A 22,679-nucleotide genomic window follows, 5' to 3' on the forward strand; every position below is an offset into this window, starting at 1 on the left:
TCTGGAGGTCCAATGTCAGGCTGTTATCTCAGAAGTGAAAGCTGAGGTTCTGCTTCTTGCACTGACTACCACAAAGAAGTCCTCCCATAAATTGCTGGGCTTTTTAGATTTTGATGCAACATTTACCATTTTGATTGTGTTGTTCCTCTCTATCTACTGAAGAACGTGTCAGGCTGCCTGTTTCAAGTGGTTCCCAGGACAAAAGAATGCTGGCTTTCTCATACAGCAGGGGAAGCTGAACTGCCACTTGAACTTCAGTTTCATGTCTCAGCAGATACAATGGAGTTCAGACTATCAGTGGAATGTTTGTAAGCATAATAGTGCCTGTGATATGCTACCATGGAAGAAACACCATGCAGTTTTGTTGAAAAGCAATGTTCCCTTTGGCAAATAATTATTCAAGCTTTGAGAAATAGCTCCTTGTTGACTCCCACAAGCAAGCAAGAAAGACCTGACCATGGGACACCAAGTAATGATTGAGCCGACCATCCCAAAATCATGTGGATATTATCTTTCAAGTCATACAGCTATGTGCATGCAGCAGAATTCTACCATTAAGTGAAAGTAGTATATTTAAGAGCAGGCTACACAGCATGTCCTGACAGCAGTGTAACAATACAAGAAAGATGCATTAGCTGCTCATATTGACAGTATATCTATTTCTGCTTGTAGCCTCAAATGGTGTTTCATATGATTGTTGTCCAAAAGGAAAATATTCACATCTGGATTATAGGTAGTTATGTGATATATCTTGCTATTTGTCAGAAGTGGAATATTATAACATAACATTTCCATCTAGGAGAAGCCCCAAAGAAAAATAGGGAAGGAAAATCATCCTGGCAGGTAGAATCTCAAATAAACCATCAAGTTACTTACTTTGCCTAGAAATGTGTATAGACAGGGGTGTATTTATAGGTTTTTCATGATCAGTTACAAGCCCAGTTGCAAGATGGTGAAGAGCTTAAAAGAAACAAGATTGCAAGGTTGGTCACAGAAGCCCTTAAATGGAATTAAGAGAAAAGCCCTCTCAGAATGCACCCAGACTTAGGCAATATTTCTAATCTATGTGGGTGTTAAAAAGGGCTCCCTTTTTAGAGAAAACTCCTAAAATAAAATAGACTGGGCAACTTATGCCATGGACTTAAATCAGCCAATTTTTGAAAGCATATCGGTGTTAGCTCAAAGAGCACATGAATAGAATGGCCATGGTGGCAGCAATGGAGGTTATGAATGAACTCAACAATGTGGATTCCTCTTCACCAAACCTACTCATGCTTGCTGCTTAATTTTCCAACAGAGGAGACAAATGTTGAATCCCTGATATGGCACCACGTCCTGGAATGTACCAACCTGGCATATCTAGTTGGCATGTTGAATAAATTAATTCTTTTAATTACTAAAACAAACATTTATTCTTAATATAGTTTCTCTCATCTTTCTGACTTGGCATCCTAGCTAAAGATTTTACTCTTTAACTCAAAAGTGCTAGCAGACACTCCACCATTCTCTAGTTCTTCCAAACATTTCCAAATTATCAGATGTCTCACATCAAATCCTTTTCTGCTTAAAATACCTAGAATGGATTGTTCCCAGCCGTATAACATAATTGAGATAATTTAACTTTGAAATAAAGAACTTTTATAATACAAATGTACCATTTTTTCATTTTAGGTCACTCCTTCATATAAATGCTTGATTTTTATTACCTTTGTTCTTTTACTCTTCCCTAAACAGATCATAAGTTTACTTACCTCCATATTAGTCTGTGAAAGTTATTGCCATCAAAACCAATGAAACTACCCCCTACTTTGGGAAAGTTATTTCCAGCCAATGATGATATCTCTTCCCTCAAAATTCTATTACTTTCAGCATATTAGTTGTCTCTACATGTCTCAAATATATCTTTCCACTTTACATAATATTTAATAGATTTTCCACATTGCCTTAGCACAACAAAATTCCAAGAAATTACAAATTCTTTCTTTTGTTTTGATTGTTTTCCTTGTACACGAATGGAAGCATAACAATAGGTACTTAGTGTTCAGTAAATATTTATGGAATATTTTAATTAATTAATTTTGAAGATTGCATTTTGAGTTATCAATCTCATGCTGTATGTCTCTTAGGCTATAGCAAAAATCTATCCTAATAGTTATGATTAGAGCAAAAATTATATACATATGGACACAAACACATACACCCACATATTTTTAATTCCATAAAATTTAAAACCCTAATATATGTAGTAGTTCAGTAATGTAGTTTTCAAAAACTTGGGCAAATATTTGTGATAGAAATATATAGATTTATGTACATTCATATATACATTTATAATTTGCATCAACTAAAATAAGAAAGGTATAGATTTAAAATCTATAATAATTCAAATAACCAACTGCAACAATTACATTTTTTTTAAAGATTTTATTAATTTATTTGACAGAGAGAGACACAGCGAGAGAGGGAACACAAGCAGGAGGTAGTGGGAGAGGGAGAAGCAGGCTTCCCGTGGAGCAGGGGATGTGGGGCTCGATCCCAGGACCCTGGGATCATGACCTGAGCCAAAGGCAGACACTTAATGACTGAGCCACCCAGGCACCCCAACAATTACATTTTGATACTTGGGAAAATTTGAACATGGAATGAATATTAGTTTAATATTGAGGGATTTTTTTTTTAATTTTGAAGGGGTAAGAATACCATTAAGATTATATTAAAGAAGAATAACATCTGGTGAGAGCTATATATTAGATTATTTAAGTGTAAAATAAATTGTTTTCTTGAATTTGCTTTAAAATTCTCAAGCAACAATGAATAAACACAGTATTGGTTCAACTGCAACAATTATTATGGACCAGAGATGGATACAAAGAGGTACATTTACTATTTTCTTTAGTTGTGTGTGTGCTTGAACATTTATGTAATAAAATGTTTTAAAAAGTCATTCCTCCATTGACAGATGGATGGATAAAGAAGATGTGGTATATATATACAATGGAATATTATGCAGGCATCAAAAGGAATGAGATCTTGCCATTTGCAACGACATGGGTGGAACTGGAAGGTATTATGCTAAGCAAAATAAGTCAATCAGAGAAAGACATGTATCATATGATTTCACTGATATGAGGAATTCTTAATCTCAGGAAACAAACTAAGGGTTGCTGGAGTGGTGGGGGGTGGGAGGGATGGGGTGGCTGGGTGATAGACATTGGGGAGGGTATGTGCTATGGTGAGCGCTGTGAATTGTGTAAGACTGTTGAATTACAGATCTGTACCTCTGAAACAAATAATACACTATATGATAAAAAAAAGAAGATAGTAGGAAGGGAAAAATGAAGTGGGGGAAATCAGAGGGGGAGATGAACCATGAGAGACTATGGACTCTGAGAAACAAACTGAGGGTTCTAGAGGGGAGGGGGGTGGGGGGATGGGTTAGCCTGGTGATGGGTATTGAAGAGGGCACGTACTGCATGGAGCACTGGGTGTTATATGCAAACAATGAATCATGGAACACTACATCAAAAACTAATGAGGTAATGTATGGTAATTAACATAACATAATAAAAAAAGTCACTCCTACACAAATTATAATAGTTTGGTATAAGAACATAAAACAATCATTTAAAAAAAAAAACAAAAACCTGGGTGGACAGGTGGTTTTACAAATGCCTATTTGATTTACAATTTCATAAGAACAAAGTCATATATGTTTTTAAATATATGTTAAGGAAAAGAAAATAAGTGAACATAGGCTGAGAAGATATGCATTATTCAATTAAAAGGTCTTCCTTTTTATGCTGAACAATAAGAAGTTTGTGCTGAATTGCAATGTTTTCCTATTTGCTCACTCAAGTTAAACCTGAAAAGGCCAATTCAGTTATTTCCCTTGAACTTGAATATCATGTACTAGCATATTAATAGGCACATTAATTTCTTATAAACTCTTACACTTCAATCATTATTACTAAAAAATGACCTTGTTGCCTTTCAATATCCTTTTACTTCACCAGTTATGGTAATGTTACATATATAGGTAAACATTATATATATGTACACATTATATATATATGCACATATTATATATATAATATACATATTACATATAGATAACCAGAATGAGTATTTTTCTTACTTTTGTCTTTTCTTCATATATACCCTGGAAAACAGGATAAGTGTAATTCAATATTATGTTTACTTCAGTTTATATGCAAGTCTTTTCCTGAAACTTTTGCTTGCCCTCAAAGATTTAGATAAAATATTTAGCAGATACACATATTTTATCTTGAAATGATAAAAGGGACTTAATAGTTTTTGTTGGATTTTTCTAGTGTCTCTGATATATTGTGTGTGTTCTGTATTTTGAAGAAGTTCACAATTTGAGATAGAGAAACAAAAAATTATATCAAGTCTTTCGAAATTTAAAAAATACCACAGTGGTAGTTCTTTTTGTTAAAAGCCCGTGTGACTTGCCATGATAGTGTAGAAAATGGGACAAGGTTAGCAATAACTTGCTTTTTTCCTAGCAACAAAATTTTAATAAGAACAAATTTTGTTTTTCTTACTTCTTCCTTACATAAACTATAAATAACTAGGATCATTTCCACAACAGAGAAAGGAAATAAACATGAATTATATATCACATCAAAAAGATTTAGATACCTTTCAACATTCTGTTAATTTTATAGTCGAGATGCAATCTTTCAATAATTCAAATGTCATCAGAGAAAAAGGAAAACTTTTCCTGGAAAAACATCAAAGTAAAGCAAGTTTGTAATACTAGAGAAAAAGTACCAAAGTTTTAAGTACTTTGAGAAAGTACTTAAAATTAACCTTGTAAAAATATTAGGACAGGTAGCGAAGAATTATGACATATATTGTCTTTTATGGATATATTTTCATATACTGTCTTATGTTAAAGAGTGTCTTTAAAATTCAATTCTGTCTTTAAGAAAAAATAAAATTAATCCAGTTCTGAGAAAGTTTTCTTATATTTGGAGCACTTCTATTAATTGATCGATTTCTTAAGCTTAAAATAATTTAATAATGATGTATTGATTTGGTTTAAAATTCCTTCTTTCCATTTTTCCTTTGTTTACATGATTTTTTTAAAGATTTTATTTATTTATTTGAGAGCGAGCACAAGTGGGGGTTGCAGAGGGAGAGGAAGTAGAAGATTCCCTACTGAACAGGGAGCCCTACATGGGGCTTAATCCCAGGACCCCCAGATCATGACCTGAGCCTTTGACTGACTGAGACACCTAGGCGCCCCTCCATGATGTTCTTTTAAATAAGTTCCTGTCCTTCCTCCCTACTTCTATTGGAGGTAACATCATTGTAATGCCACCCAGATGGAAAACTCTAAATCATCCTAATCCCTCCAGCTTCCTTCACTCCCAGTCAGCATTCACTCAGCCACCAGACTTCTTCTTTTGTCCTTCAACATAATTCTTAAATATTCCTGTACTTTTAACTTTCATGGTTAGTAATTTTGTTTATTCTCTTAACAAGAGAGAAGCTGGCATTGAATGTTACTCCGATCTGGATTGTTAAAGTCTCTAACAATTCCATTTATATTTTATCCTCTCTTACCAACTCTCAAGCCATTTTGCCTATTGTTCTCATAAGAAACTTTTCTCAGTGCCTATGCCTGTCTCCAGTGATTTCTACCCCATGACTACTTGACTCCCTCCTCTTTTCAGCCCTCTTTGTATACATACATGAATGAACATCCAAACAGCACTGCATACCTGATCTAGAATATCTCTCAATAACCAGTGTAGCTCCAGCAACTGAATAATTCCTTTGTCACCAAACTGCAGCAATTTTGTTTCGTTTTTACCTTCTTTTGCAAGAGTTCATTACTATCTGATTCAAATTTACTCTGTACTTTTACTGTGCATGTCTTCTTTTTTTTTCCTCTCTGCTATCCATTACTATTTAAATAGATTTGGCTTCTTCATTCTCTTTCTAGTGTAAGTAACTTTTCTTTAAAATACCATGTTACAAAACCAAATATACTCAATCAATTTTTGTTTCTGAATATTTAGACAGTCCTTAATCTGAAAATTAAGTGAATTCAACAGTATACTTGTTTATCTTACAATAAAAGGAAAAAGTTGGCTTTACTCCCTGACTAGCATTCAAAAGAGTAAAATGTACATGTACATCTGCATAATGCTGGGTTTTCATTATTATAGCATATTCAGGGAAACTAATATTTAGGTTTCCAATATCATTGTGATATTTGAGTCAGTGCAATTGTCACTTGCATAAAAATAGTAAATGATCCAGAATTTAGTTTTATTCTTTTTCTTTAGTACCCTCTGACTAATATACTAATAACATTCATCAAGCATGCTTCCATCATCTATTTCATTGTCTAATACCCTCACTAGTATGAAATGCTTGGAATTAGAAAGAATTATTTTGCTTTTTATACATACATATTTTATATGTTTTATATTTTAATTCTCATGTAGTAGAATATTTAGCATGTGAAAGATGTCCCATATATATTTGTCAGATGAATGAATGCATATGTGAATAAATATCAATCTAGTAAATTTCTCCTCTGCTAAGAGTTGATATTGTTTATGGACCATGTCACTGCATTTTGAGATTGCAAAAGCCAGAAAACCAAGCTATATTACATGTTAGTATGGTCATTGTTTAATAATATCTCTCATCATGCATAATTTTGTTTGCTTGTTTTTATTTTCTTTATCAAGGAAATATACACACACACACACACACACACATATATATAACTTAGAAAATTCTAGATTGAGAAACATTTCTTCCCCCAAATCCTTCCACTTTTAATGTCCTTTTCCAGAGCCAACTACTTACTTTATCATATACTTGGCTTAATTATTCTAGTCTTTATCCCCGTATCTGTGAATAATATACTTGTACTTCTATATGTTGATTTTTACACATTTGATCTAATCTATTATTTTCTACTTTGATAGGTGAGATTTATCTTGTTTATATAACCCTGCATCTCTCCTCCTCCTTTTTCCCCAAATAATTATATTATTACTCTCAATTTTTTCGTTGGCCATCACTAAAATTTCAAACCACATATTTATTTATATCTCTGCTCCTATGCCATCTCTTATTGGCTAACATAAAGCATATTCCTATGGTTTTCTAAACAATCAATCTTATTATTTATTCTACTGAATCCCCTATCTAACCTTAAAGTCCTTCAGAGTTTTGTCTCCTGTGTTTCAAACTGTGAAGATTGCTCTCAAGTCCTGTCATCTAGGTGACATCTGAATACTTCTGTCTCTCTCCTTGTGAATCCAGAGTTCTGGAATCTCATAAGTAATCCTTGTTTTTTTTTTGAAAACATCCTTAAATTAACCCTGAAAAAAAAGTAGTATATAGAAGATATACTCTGACTTATTACACTTCTGAAGTTGTTTTTATTGTTTTTACCCCTGACTATTGAAATATAATTCGAGATTCAAAATAAATTTCTATAAGAACTGTGAACACCTTGCAGCACCTAGGTGGCTCAGTTGGTTAGGTGGCTGACTCTTTGTTTCTGCTCAGGTCATGATCTCAGGGTCCTGGGATTGAGCCCCATATTGGGCTCTGTACTCAGTGACGAGTCTGCTTGAGGATTCTCTCTCTCCCTCTCCCTCTGTCCTTCCTCTGTTCTTTCTCCTTCTCTTTCTCTTTCAAATAAATAAATCTTTAAAAAGAAGGAATTGTGAACACCCTGCTCCTATTTTCTAGTATTTGATGTTACTGATGAGCTACTAATACTGGTCTTATCATTATTTTGCAGAGTATCCTTTTTTTTTTTTTTTTTACCTCTGAATACCTTGAAGATGTTCTTTAACTTAATATAACAGTTTACAATAATTTTTACTACAGTTGGATTTGTTAGGGTTTAAATATAATAGTTTAACATAATTAAGGGCTACTACAATGTTTGGTTTCAAAAAATCAAGTTTTGGTATAGAGTGACTATATAAATTTTAGTCTGAACTGGGATATTTCAGAGAGTAAAAAGAACACTTAATGATTATGCTAGGATAACTAGGTCAACCAGGACAGGTCTAAACAAAGCAGAATATATGTTTACCCTAATTATAAGACTTATGAATGTTATCTCTTCATATTTGAGGATTTCTTGTAAAAAAGAAGAAATAAATAGGCATAACTTAAGATTAAAAATCTTATTTATGTGAAAAAAAAAATGTCTTCTCTTTTCACTTTAATACTCTTCTGAGGTCCTTTTGTTAGGTGCTTAATAGCCCAGATAATTTCTTATCATCTATTTCCTTATATTTTCTATCTCTTTGGGTTTTTGTACATAATTTAATGGGCAACAAGGAGCAATCAATAGGCTTTTCACAGGGTAGTGATATTATTATTGGTGTATTTAGGAAATATTATTACTTTCATAATAATAATGGAAGATAGACTGGAAGAGGTAGACAGTGACATGGATATCATTATATCATTTTAGCAAACAGGGTAAGATACAAATTCAGCTGGTAGTCAAGGAGATGAAGAGAAAATTATGATGGGGATCTTTTGGGATACAGTAGATAATGCTTAGAAAAAAGTTTCCAGAGGCTACTAAACACTGTTGTAGTAAGGACATTTACCTTGCAATCAGAGACCACAGTTTATATGTTTGTACTATCAATATCTAGCTTCATATTTTCATACAAATGGAATGAAAATATTCAGAGAAACTTGCTGTTCTTTGTGGGTTCCTTTCCAGTTTAACATCCCTCTTTCCCTCTCCAATGATAAGCGCTGTCAATCATTTTTTTTTATCATTTTAGTGAATTTTTTATTTTCAAAGCCACTTGATTATATATATGAAAAACATAGAGAATTAGTCTGTGTATTTTTTATTTAGGTAAATAATACATGTATATGAGGGGTGCCTGGGTGGCTCAGTAGGTTAAGCATCTGCCTTTGGCTCAGGTCATGATCCCAGGGTCCTGGGATCGAGCCTCATGTCAGGATTCCTGCGAGCAGGGAGCCTGTTTCTCCCTTTCCTCCCTGCTTGTGTTCTCTCTCACTATCTCTTCTCTCTCTCTAATAAATAAATAAAAGCTTTTTAATAATACATGTATGTGTTATTCTGTATGTTATTTTAGTATTCAATTTTATCTTTTTTTTGAGAAACATCTACATTAGTATCTGAAGATTTACTTTCATTGATTTTAATTGTTGCATATTATTTTCTCTTGTTCTATATCATTTATATATTCCTTTATTGATGTGCATATATGTTGTTTCCAGATTTCAAATTTACAAACAATGCTTCACCAAATTTTTCTTTACTCAGGACTGAGGCACTCATTCCCTCATCTCCCAGGAGTGCTGGTGGTTAACCATTTTCACCCAAAATCCCTCTCTGAGACTTCCCACCTGTTGAAGAAAGCTTTCTCATCTAAGGATATCTCCCATTCTCATGACTGGTGAATGTGGGACTAGCCCCAATTGCAGACAACTTTAAGGAATCATCTCAATTCAAGATCATAGATCAATTTGTCCCTCTGCAGAATCCTATCCATTCCTTCCCCTGCTGGTATTGACCCTGGGATTACTCCACAATGAATGTTGTACACATATCTCTCTTTCAGGAGACCTAAACTGCAATATTTGGCACCAGAAGTGTTCTAAAAAAGCAGACCATAAAATAAGATTTTGGTGCTGGATTATCCACCAGCTGCCTGGTCATTTGTGGTTGTTAGAGAACACATAATCTTTACCATCTTTACCATAATCTTGGTGCAATTGTTAAATTTTTTCTGGAAGTGAACCTTTGGCAGAAGAGAATGCAGGCAATATATCAGGCATGTGAGAAATACTGAAGAAAAATTAATTATAAAGACTATAGAGTCCAGTGAACCTTATTGGGTATTAATGATGAATTAGAGGTAAAGAAAGACAATGGAAGGAAGAGAATGATTAATTATCTATTTACTGAGAAATGTGAAAACCAGAGGGTCTCCTTGGTAGCCAGAAGAGAATCACATCTGCTATCAGAGGTCAGAAAAAAAAGCTTCAGATCAGGGCCAGCACTTGATTGTAAGTTGCTCCAGAGAAAGGTGAACTCTCCATAATGACAATTATGCAATACGAAAAATCAGGATCCTGAATGGGAAAGGGTGGAATTATTAGGCATGGGATAGGGAAACCTGGGTCATTGCATTAAAAAAAAAAAATTAAGGTTTCCTCTCTGTTAAAGGTATGATTCCAGCACCCATGAAGATGATACAGATGCCTCTCCTTCCCAGGCATGATTGTTTCCCTCCAATCTTCTTACAGCCTTCCTCTTGTCTACCAGACCAACGACAAGGACTAATTCACAAGATAAAATAGCCAAGTAAATTCTGGGTTTGCTAAGAGAAAAAGGGCTATACTCTGACAGATCTGTGGGATCTTGCCAAAATGTCCCAGTAGGAACCAAGAGAAAACATATGGGACTGGAGAGGTGTAATACAAAGTTTGGCAAAGAAGATTTTATCAATATGGAAGCCTTCTCTCATGATACAGAAAGTAACATCCTGCAAGAAACTCAAGGAAACTGTAATAACAAACTGTTACGATGGTTCTTAGCAGCTTGGAGAAAGTTGCAGCCCATAGTATATAAAGTAGTAATGCCAAATCTACTATGAGAGATGTTGAAAGAAGGAATAGAAAGACTCAGAGAAGTAGGAATACTATATAAGGTCAGAAAATCCACCAGATGAATATGATGATGAGTGGTCCTAGAAGACACTTTGTTTTATCGAAGCAACAAAGAATATACTGGTGATATGGACACTGAAAAGATCAGAGGTGGATGCTATCCATAGGCCACAGCTGTCAGTACAATATGCCATCATAGAACTGAGCTCTCTGGTAGCAGTGGGATTGACAGACTCTTGAAAAAAAAAGCGGAGGTGCTTCATCATCAGAAATAAAAGATGGGCACGATTTTTATAACGAGCATGGAAGGTTTAGTTTCAATCACAGTATCATTACCTGTAGAGAGCAAAGTAGATAGTTAATAGAACAGCATTCCTAAGGGCAAAATAGAGGAATAGCTAGCTAGCATATGGTTCAAAAGAAATTTTAAAAATGTATAATCAATATACCATGGACAACTATTTTAAATAAAAACTTATCTTTTGCCAATTTCTGGATCTGAACCAGTTTTCAGAGCTGGAACCTATCGAGCATAGGAAAATCCTGGTCCCAAGATGCAATGATCATGTAATACCGTGGCAAGGGTATTTGATGAATCCTTTCCAAAGAGAGATATTGACTTTTAATTTAATATTCATATCCTAGGAAAGAGGAATACCCAAAGAGAGTCCATATTAACACTGATGCTGGAGGACCCACAGCAATTTATGAATTTCTGTTGAGGGGGTATACCTGGGGACTAGGTAATAAACTGAATCTGTGATCAAATCTGGTTCACAGTATATTCAATAGTTCTACAAAGTCCCTGATGATATTTTCTGATAGTCAAATGCATACTTGAAGTGGGTATATTCAATAAAAGGTCAAAATCCTAAACTGGTTTTTGGGTGTCTGGGGTAGGAGCTATCATAGGTGAAGGTCAGTGGGAAGTCTGTGAAGCTACCTCCCTCCCATGGACAAAGAAAATAAAACCATGTTGTATTCTGAAGGGATAGGGGAGATTAGTGCCAACTTTAAATACCTATAAATAGCATTAAGTCCACAGTGTGGACCCATCAAAAGACAAATTCTGGAGGATAATTGACTACTGCAAATACAAACCATCAGTGGCCCCTATTACAGATGGTATGCCAAAGGTGATATCTTTGCTTGAACAGATTAACACAACTTTAAACACATGACATGTGGCCACTGGTGTGGTAAATGTATTTCTTTTCATTCCTACTTGAAAGGAGGGTCATAAATAATTTGCATTTTTTTTTGAGACAAACAACAATCTGTCCTTACACGGTTTCATGGTCTTGCCCCAAGGCTACGTTATCTCTTCTGTCTTCTGTCGTAATGCAATCCAAAGGGACCTGGAACAGCTGGACATATGCAAGAACAACACATTGGTATAGTCTAAAAATAACATCATGCTAAGAAGATAGATAAACAAGAAGTGACAAATCTACTGGAGTCCTTGGTAAGACACATATACTGCAGAGAGTGCAAGATAGATCAAGATTAGGATATTGCCACATCAGTGTAGATTTCAGAGTTCCCAAGGTCTGAGGTATTCTGGACCATCATCTAAAAACAAGGAGCATATTATTGCATCTTGTACTTCCCACCATTAAGAAGGAAAAACAATATCTAGTAGGCCTCTCTAGATTTTGGAAATTGCATAGTCCACACTTAAGAATACCATTTTGACCCATATGCCAAATGACACAAAATACTAGCTTTAAGTGGAACCTAGAGCAGAAAAGATCTCTAGAGAAGTTCCAAGCTAAGACAGAAGTGGTTCTGGTTAAGTGACTGCCTTCAGCTCGGGTCATGATCCTGGAGTCCCGGGATCAAGTCCCGCATCGGGCTCCCTGCTCAGCGGGGAGTCTGCTTCTCCCTCTGACCCTTCCCCTTCTCATGCTCTCTCGATCTCATTCTCTCTCTCAAATAAATAAATAAAATCTTAAAAAAAAAAAAAAAAGAAGAAGTGGTTCTGCCACATGGTCCACATGACCTAACAGATTAAATGGTATTATTGATATCTGTGAAGTGAAAAGAAGCCATGTGGAGTTTATGGCAAGCCCCAAAAGAAGAATCACAAGATAGACATCTAAGGTGATGGGTCATGATCTTGTCATATGCAATAAATATTTATATACTTTTTTGAGAAACAAATCCTGTTATGTTACTGGACCCAGGAACATTAAGTGGACTTGTGGTCAGAATTACCCTTCATAAACTAAATTCTATTATATCAACCAAATCATAAGGTCAAATTGGAGCAGTAGCAATCCATTATAAGTTGGAAGTGCTATATTTTACATCAGATGTGAACAAAACCAAAGAATAGAAAATGCATAAGCAGGTGGTCCAGACTCCTATGTTATCAACCACTATTATACTGGAATCTCTCCCTCAACTAAGCTCTGTATATGGCTGCAAATGTTAGCTCCACTCAGAAGTGTCCCTGAAAAATAGCTCAGAGGGAAATTCTCTCAATGGGCACTCAGGACTACCCCTAAGTCTGGGAAAAAAGGTATAAAAAATAAAATATAAAACAATAGTCATAGGCTAGAATATATAGTACTTGTGGGGAGTGGCAAGTAACTTGCCTGGTTGACTAGTAACCTTCTAGCATCCTGGAAAGGGAAAGATTGGTATACTGGAACAAGGAGATTAGGGAAAATAGCATGTGGATGGACCTATAGGAATGGATTTGAAGTGTGAAAATTTTTGTATGTATCAGACCAAATCTCCTCCAAAAGCACTTACAACAGAAAAGGCACTAAGTACCTAAGCAGATAGAATGATTCAGCCATGATGACAGAAATTGAAGTTAAGCAGGCTCCCATTCACTAGGGCCGAATTTGTTACTGCCATGGCTGAGAGGCCAACCTGCCAGCAGTGGAGACCAATGTTAATCCTCCAATACAGAAGGTCCAGTTCAAAGACTAACCAGCTACTTGGTAGAAGACTAACTCTTTTACACTCCATTAACTCTGGAAGGGGTGGTGATTTACACTGACAGGAAGCTACATGTATTCTAGGCATGAGTTTGCATTTCTGCCTCTAGTACCTTGACTGTTGTACTGCCCAAGAGGTTGTAAGTTCTATTTTGTTTTTTCCACAAGTATGGGGTACTACATAAGTTATATTAAACTATGGAACCTACTTTACCGAGAAGGAGGTATGACAGTAAGCACCTGGTATATGATCTACTGGTCTTATATCATATGACCCAGAATCTGATGGCCTCTTAGAATAATGGAATGGATCTTTTGCCAAAAGCTAGAAGGATGAAAACAAGAGTGGATATTTCACCATCAATTCCAGTGATTCTCTTAGAGAATTTGTCCTCCTCATTACTGTTTAAGTCTGAGTCCTGTGGATTTAGAGGTGCAATTTCTTACAGTGGAGATGCTTCTAACAAGGGGCAGAGCCAAAGTCCCATTAAACCATTAGATAAGCCACCATCTGGTCATTTCAAATTCCTGATGCCAAAAGACCAGCAGATATGAAAGGTCAGAATCCCAGCAAGAATAATTACTGCTAATAATCAGGAAGAGGCAGTTTCTTTAGACAATGAAGAGAGGGAAGAATGCTTTTAGTAACAAGTGCATTTTGTTGTGTGTCCCCTGATATTCACTTGGCCTATTTTGACCATAAATGCACAAGTCCAACAGTCACAGCTTGAGAAGAGCATGGGGTGCAAAGGGACCCCAACTTCTCAGGGATTAGATTTGTGTCACCCAAACAGGTAAGCAACCTAGACCAGCAAAGGTGTTACCAAAGAGAGGGGAAGAAGAAATGAGTGATGGTAGAAGGGGATAATGAGTTAAGACCCTAAGACCTTCTGCAGCATTATTGAATGCTATGAATGCTATGAACTCTTTTAACTCTCCCCAATGAGCTTGTTATATGAAACAAATGGATCCAGACCTTCAGGATTAAACTTATTCCTTTAATTGTTTTTGATTGGCAACCAACAGCTCTTAAATGAGTTACTATCCCAAGACTTACCCTTGGCCCAAAATAGCTTCCTCATTTAATCCTGTGTGCTCCCCAATTACAATCCTGTGTTCAAACTTATCAGAGCTGCTTCTTGGGGAACCCAAACTGTAACAATGGGCAAGGCAAAATTTTCTAACTCAATGACATACATTTCTACACAAACCATGTTTTAAATGATCAAAACATTTCCACACAAACCCAAGCACACATATGACCTCACATGTATACATATACACGCACATACAACATACTTCATATTTACTATTCTTAATTGTCATGAAATACAAATAGACAATTTTGTTTACAGATTCTTTTTCTATAGGGATCCAATAAGCACTGACTGAAGAGCACTTGAATATCACTGAATAATATCTTATTAATGAAATTTAAGCTCACTGTTCTTACTAACACAATGTCAAGGTAGTGTGGTGTGTATATTGTTATTTACTAGGTTGATTTTATTGCATGAATAGTATTGGAGGTATGAGGATTAAACTATTTAAGATAACTAAAATAGACAAGGAAACAAGTTCAAAGAAGTTGAGTGAACATGATTAGATAGTAAATGGAAGAATTCATATTTAGAAATAAATAAAAATAATTGGACTCAGATTTACACAAAGATACCAAGGTTTATTTTTGTTTTGTTTTGGCACAAAACATTATTTAATTTATAGAGTCTAAATGGCTTTAAGTATAATTCTTTGGTAACATTTGACAGCAAAATGTGCCCTGACCTGATCTCATTTAGTTACAAATCCTGACCAGAAGAGATATGAGATTATTTGTAGTCTGTATTTATGCTAGTTCATTAGAATATTCACATACTGGGGTGACTGGGTGGCTCCTTCAGCTAAGCATGTGCCTTCAGCTCAGGTCATGATCCTAGGGGCTTCGGATCAAGCCCTGCCTGGGGCTCCCTGCTCAGCGGGGAGTCTGCTTCTCCCTCTCCTTCTGCCCCTCCTCCTGGCTTATGCTCTTTCTCTCTCTCTCTCTTTCTTTCAAGTAAATACCTAAAATCTTAAAAAAAAGAATATCCACATATTTTCCTATGGAAATATAAAGGTATTGGTTATGGGCTGTTGTGCCTAACCCTCTTGGTCACCTTAGAAAGTACATGGTGGACATTAGGAGAAGGAAGGGAAAAATGAAGGGGGTGGAAATCAGAGGGGGAGACAAACCATGACAGACTATGGACTCCGGGAAAAAAACGAATGTCTTAGAGGGGAGGGGGGTGGGGGATGGGTTAGCCAGGTGATGGGTATTAAGGAGGGCACGTATTGGGGCGCCTGGGTGGCTCAGTCGTTAAGTACCTGCCTTCCGCTCAGGTCAAGGTCCCAGGGTCCTGGGATCGAGCCCCGCATCGGGCTCCCTGCTCGGCGGGAAGCCTGCTTCTCCCTCTCCCACTCCCCCTGCTTGTGTTCCCTCTCTCGCTGTGTCTCTCTCTGTCAAATAAATAAATAAAATCTTTAAGAAAAAAAAAAGGAGGGCACGTATTGCATGGAGCACTGGGTGTTTTATACGAACAATGAATCATGGAACACTACATCAAAAACTAATGATGGACTGTATGGTGACTAACGTAACATTAAAAAAAAAAGTACACGGTATATGCACCATATTCTCTTACTATACTCTGAAATTTCTGAATCCCAAAACATATCTAATAAGATTTCATTCCTATGCCAGTTATAGTCAAAATGTAATAAAACTCATAAATATATTATTTTAAAAATAGCAGCAAACCTGAGTTCTAATTTTAGAGGCATTATCTAATATAAAGAGTTTATTAGTCTCATTTTGAAAACAAGGACATTATCCTAGAAATTCTTTGAAGCAATGATACAAATAATTTAGCCATATACTTTTTTTTAATACATATGAATTATGTAACATAGATAATGGTTTAGAAAGGCAGAAGGAAGAAAGACACAAAGAATAAAATTGTAAAGGAATTATGGTGCCCAAAATTCTATTGCCTATGATTAAAGCTATCTTAACTAGTTCCGTATGTATAACCAAACATAAGTGGTAAAAATCATTGACTTTTTTAGGATGTTACTTTATTGTTTTTACCTAGACATTGACTTGACCTTTATTATTAATCCATGCTTCTTGCCTTCTGTCTTGTCATTTTTTCTGTTCTGTCTCTAAATCTCTCATCTCTCACAATCAATAGTTTTGAAATTTCAACTTAATTATTCATTTGACAAATAATTGTCCTGTCCAATAGTCGTGTGTTTGCATAACAAATAGCTCTAGTGAGAGGGTTAAACATTACTTTCCAACTCCTTTAGATTAATGCTTTATTTAGATAAAGCAGAGCATGGAGTGAAACACACAGGAGTATCTGGATAGACACTTCCGAATGAAGAAATAATTAGTGGGATGAATATACAGAAATGTCATGATAAACAATTTCTGAATTTCTCAGCATGTACTAAATTCTGCAAATTAAGCTCTCTATATAACCTCCAATTATGCCTTTGAAAGTGAATATCATCTTAATACTAAGCTCCCTCTGATCACCCCCCTCATTTGTCACATAGACCATCCTCTGTTTAGTGCTCATTTGCAATCATCATCCTCTATGTTTTTAATCAATTTTAGGTTACTTTCATTTATTGGGGAACAATTATATCACTTTATCAAGGGCATGGTTTATATATACAAATGGAACCCTATCTGTAATATGCAATCTTTCAATGGCCACTTACAAACTAACAACCTGACAAAGATAACAAATGATTAAAATACTACAATTAACATATTTAAAGATTCTTCTGCTATATCTGGGTCATGGTACATGAATGTCTACATTATTATTTTCTGTAATTTTCTGTGTATTTTAATAATTTATAATGAGGGGTGCCTGGGTGGCTCAGTTGGTTAAGCATCTGCCTTCAGCTCAGGTCATGATCAGGAGTCCTGGGATTGAGCCCCACATCAGGCTCTCTGCTCAGTGGGAGTCGGCTTCTCCCTCTGACCCTCCCTCCTCTTGTGCTCTCTCTCTCTCACTCTCTGTCTCTCAGGTAAATAAATAAAATCTTAAAAAAATAATTTATAATAAAAATCTTTGAAGATTAAATACATAAACAGAGAAGTTTTTCAAATTATTTTAACCAATGTTTTCATATAGAAATTATTCTCACAAGGCTTTTAATTTCTAATTTTATATTTTAAAGTATTTCTGCTAATAATTTTTTACTTATGGTTTCATTTGTGGTCATTTGCAGCTTCATTTAAGAGACCATAGCATTGCATTTTGTGGGGAATATTACAAGCACATTATTTTTTTCTATTAAATTAACTTTATGGTATTTTAATAGAAATACTAAAGAACTACCATATGAAACATGTAATTTATTATTTATATACTGTTGTATTCCATGTGGTCTAAAAGATTCTGCTTCTGTTTTATTAGCTAAAGTGTGAAGAAGTGTTTCATGTATCCTCCTTAGCGCTAATTTTGCAACTGTATTATCAAACACATTTTTTTGAAAAGTATTCATTATGCATTTTTATTCTTTCTTTCTTATTTTTCCCCTCTAAACAGAAATATGTTGCAATCTCATAAATCATAAAATCCTCTTATTGTCTCTGAGTTTCTTGATGAATGTACTATTTTCTATATATCTACTTAAAAATAGCCCATAAACATGGTCAACTCTCTCAAATTCCTGACAACTTAATCTAATAGAAATGTTAATTCATCAGTGCTGTTCTGGAATTGGTCCTTACAGTCAAATGTATTGGTAATGTTGTGCTAACTATGTTATATTCTATAGAGATCTACAAAAATTGGAGCTATTAGGACCTTCTTCCAGTCCTATGAAAGGTGCTTATCAAGTCTTGTTCTGCAGTGTCACTTTGTCATAAATCAAGTGTTCATATATGTGTATCTGTAGCTGAATTCTCTATTGTTTCAATCATCTACTGTCTATCTTTATGATAGGACAGAATTGTCTTAAATAGCCTAGCTTTATAATAAGGCTTTATATTTGGTAATATAAGTACCATAAGAAAGTTCTTCATTTTCAAGAGGGTCTTGGTTAAGGTTTTTGCTTTGTATTTCCATATAAAATTGAAAATCAAGTTGTCTATTTCAACAATAATAACAATATCAACAATTATTTCTTTTTTTTAAAGATTTTTTAAAATATATTTATCTGAGAGAGGGAGAGAGAGAGAGTACAAGTAGGGTGAAGGGCAGAGGGAGAAGCAGACTCCCCACTGAGAAGCTAGCCTGATATGGAACTCAATCCTGGGACTCCGGGATTATGACCTGAGCCAAAGGCAGACGCTTAACTGACTGAGCCACCCAGGTGCCCAATTATTTCAATTTTACTTCATCTTCTCAATAAATGGTCCCAGTCAATAAAAATCCATTATGAAAAATTAAGTCTTATTCCAAAAATTGTGCTATATATGAAAATCAATTCCAGGTAGGGATTAATTGAAATATTAAAGATAAAACAAATCTTGTAGAAGAAAAACTTTACATATAAGTATAATCCTTTCAACAAATGGTGCTGGAACAACTGGACATCCACATGTAAAAAAAAAAAGAATCTAGATACAGAGCTTACACCCTTCACAAAAATTAACTTTGTTTATTTTTAAGATTTTATTTTATTTATTTATTTTAGAGAGACAGAGAATACAAGTGGGGGGAGCAGCAGAGGGGGGGCAGAAGGGATGGGGAAAGAATTTCAAGCAGACTCTGAGCTGATCATGGGGCCTGACTCAGGGCTTGATTTCATAATCCTGCGATCATGACCTGAGCCAAAACCAAGAGTTGGACACTTAACTGACTAAGCCACCCAGATGCCCCACAAAAATTAAATGGATCATAGACCTAAATAAAAATGTGAAAACATAAAACTCCTAGAAAATAACAAAAAAAAGTTATATGACCATGGGTATGGTGATGACTTTTCAGATAAAATACCAAGAGTATGGTCCATGCAAGAAATCATTGATAAACTGAATTCATTAAAAATAAAAACTTCTGCTCTGCAAAAGATAAAGTCAAGAGAACGAGAAGACAAATCATAGACTGGAAGAAAATATTTGGAAAAGACCCATCTGGTAAAGGGCCATTATCCTAAATAATTTTTAAAAAACTTCCATAGAGCTCAATAAAGAGAAAACAAACAACCCAATTAAAAATGGGCCAAGGATCTTAAGAGACACCAAAAAAAAAAAAAAAAATACACAAATGGCAAAAAAGCATATGAAATGATATTCCACATCATACCTCATCAGGCCAGGGAAATGCAAATTAAAACAATGAGATACCCACTATACACCCATCTGTGACTATCATAGAAATGATATAATTTTTAATGGCAACCTAACCATTTTCTCTCCATAATTGTTTTTCTTTTAACAGTTTTATTGGTGTATAACGAACATATGCAAAACAACACTTATTTAAAGTGAACAGTTTGATGAGTTTTGACATATGTATATATCTGTGAAACCTCAAATAACCAAAAAACTATGTGTGTGTGACCTTCCCCACCAATTTCCTCATTCCTTATAAATCAATTTTCTTTTTCTAGAATTTTGTAAAATCAAATAACAGAATAGATGTCTTTCTTATTGTTTGGCTTTTATTTTTACTCAGCATAATTATTTTGAAATGTTTTTCATGTAAAGTTACCTATGCCCCTTTGCCTCATTTATTGATACTTCTTCAATTGCATAAGGCAATGCAGTTATACCTAAGCATATTGCAGTTTGTCTGCACTCTTTTTCTACTATTTCTTCTTTTGCACAGTCTGTTTACCTGGTCTTCAAAGTCCTTTTTCTTTAGCTACCCAGAAAAATACTAAAATTCTTAGAAAACGAGTAACTACTACTTACACGTGATGCATTCCTATGAAAGACTGTTCTTAAAGTAACAAAACCTTATGAAAATATCTTCACCTCTTATTATCTTCTATTTTAAAATTAATATGACTTAGTAATTCACACATCTATTTTTCTTACTCCATAGTAATCCTACTGAAGGCAGAATCCAATTAATTTTTTCACTTTTCCACTCTCAGGGTTCAGTTATTTTCACATAAGTAAACCCAGATCCTTTCAAAGTAAGTAGGATATTATTAAAAGGAAATAAAGGCTTTCTGTAAAGAGAGTGTAATGGGCTCAATTGTGTTCCCTCAAAATTCATATGTTTAAGTTCTAACACCCAATACCTCAGAATGTGACTATATGTAAATATAGGGTCTTTATTTTTATTTTTTATTTTTTTAGATTTTTTATTTATTTATTCATGAGAGACAGACAGAGAGAGAGAGAGAGGCAGAGGGAGAAGCAGGCTCCCAAGAAGGAGGGAGCCCGAAGCAGGACTCGATCCCAGGACGCTGGGATCATGACCTGAGCCGAAGGCAGACGCTTAACCATCTGAGCCACCCAGGCGCCCAATATAGGGTCTTTAAAGAGGTAATTAAGTTAAAATGAGGTCTTAGAGTGGATCCCAATCTAATACAACAGGTGTCCTTAAAGGAAGAGAACATTTGGACACAGACACATACTGAGGAAAGACCAGGTGAAGACTTAGGGAGAAGACATTCATTGACAAGTCAAGAAGAAAGTCCTCAGACCTTACTGGTATCTTGATTTCAGACTTAGAGCCTCCAGAATTGTGCACAAATAAGTTTCTGTTTTAAGTGTGTGGTACTTTGTTAAGACAGCCATAGAAAATTAATGCATGTAAGTTCTACCATAGGCCACCAATCAAATGACAGATTTTGTCCATTTTGTCAATAATTAGCAGTGAAAAATCATCCATAGCCTTAAAGGTGTGTACTTCCCTTTATCAGTTTTGCTTTAGCCACCTATACCATATAGACTTTTGCATATGAATTCTCCCACCCAATGTTGCATGGAAACCTAACAATTCATTAAGTTTAATTGGAATAATTGAACAAATATATTGTTTTGTACAATAAAGTTGCCCATTACACTTATCTGTAAAATTTGTGTTATATGCTTTTGTTGTGACTTAAAAATTTAGACAATCTCATCTATATTCAGTAACAATGTGTGAATGAACATATATGGCTGAGTTTAGTCTCAGTGCTCCAAATGCCTTCATTTAAAAAATAAATAAATAAAACCCGCTTAGTGTTTTGGGAGTTTGCTTCTGATCATATTTGTTTCTTTTACCTCATAAAAATTAATCTTTAGTTAATCAAAGACAGTTATTAAACACATGAATTGGAGGAGCTCCATCTTGAAGATCATCACACCAATCAAATGTTACTCTGAGAACATGTATCCATGATTTATAATAACCATAAATTAATCAGTATGTACAATGAATAATTCATTCCTGGTAGAGCCCTTGGATTAGAATGCTTTCATTTCTCACAGTTTAGTGCTCTGGAAGAATAAATGCAAAGAGATTTCACCTGACACTAGTACACTTTTTCTCCGTGAGGGATTTAAGGTGGTGTCTCATCAGCGGCCTATGGCCTCAGGTTGACTCTGTTCTCATTCCACTTTCCTGAATATTAATGGACACAGAAGCATTTGCAGTGCTCCCTGTCTATGGCTTACTGGCCTCTTTTGATTAACTATATATTTAATTCATTTTTAATATATCAAATATACTAAATTTATATTAAATACCAACATCAGTAAAGAGGTCTAACAGGATATACAGGGAGAAAAAAACTTATTTTTCAATACAAGAATATAATAATTGAAATTTGCAAGCTAGTATTCTCCTGACAAACTTTTAATTGACCATAATTGATACAGATAATGTAGTTACTAAGAACATGAATCATGGCCAAAAGTAGAAATCAGGAAGTGACCAAGGATTGCACCAAATTCTGCATGTCCATCAGGAATGACTGCCTATGAATTAGGAGCAGAATTAAAGTCACATTCAAGTGTTTTAAATTAGAACAGAAAAAGAAACAAGGAAGCATATAGGAGTGATGTGTCCGGAATAGCATTGCTAAGGAATATGTTCAGGGACCTGAGTA

The sequence above is a fragment of the Mirounga angustirostris genome, unplaced genomic scaffold (genome assembly GCF_029215605.1).
Source record: "Mirounga angustirostris isolate CCGP_5_RB_7025 unplaced genomic scaffold, mMirAng1.0.hap1 SCAF_2, whole genome shotgun sequence".
Classification (NCBI taxonomy): Eukaryota; Metazoa; Chordata; class Mammalia; order Carnivora; family Phocidae; genus Mirounga; species Mirounga angustirostris.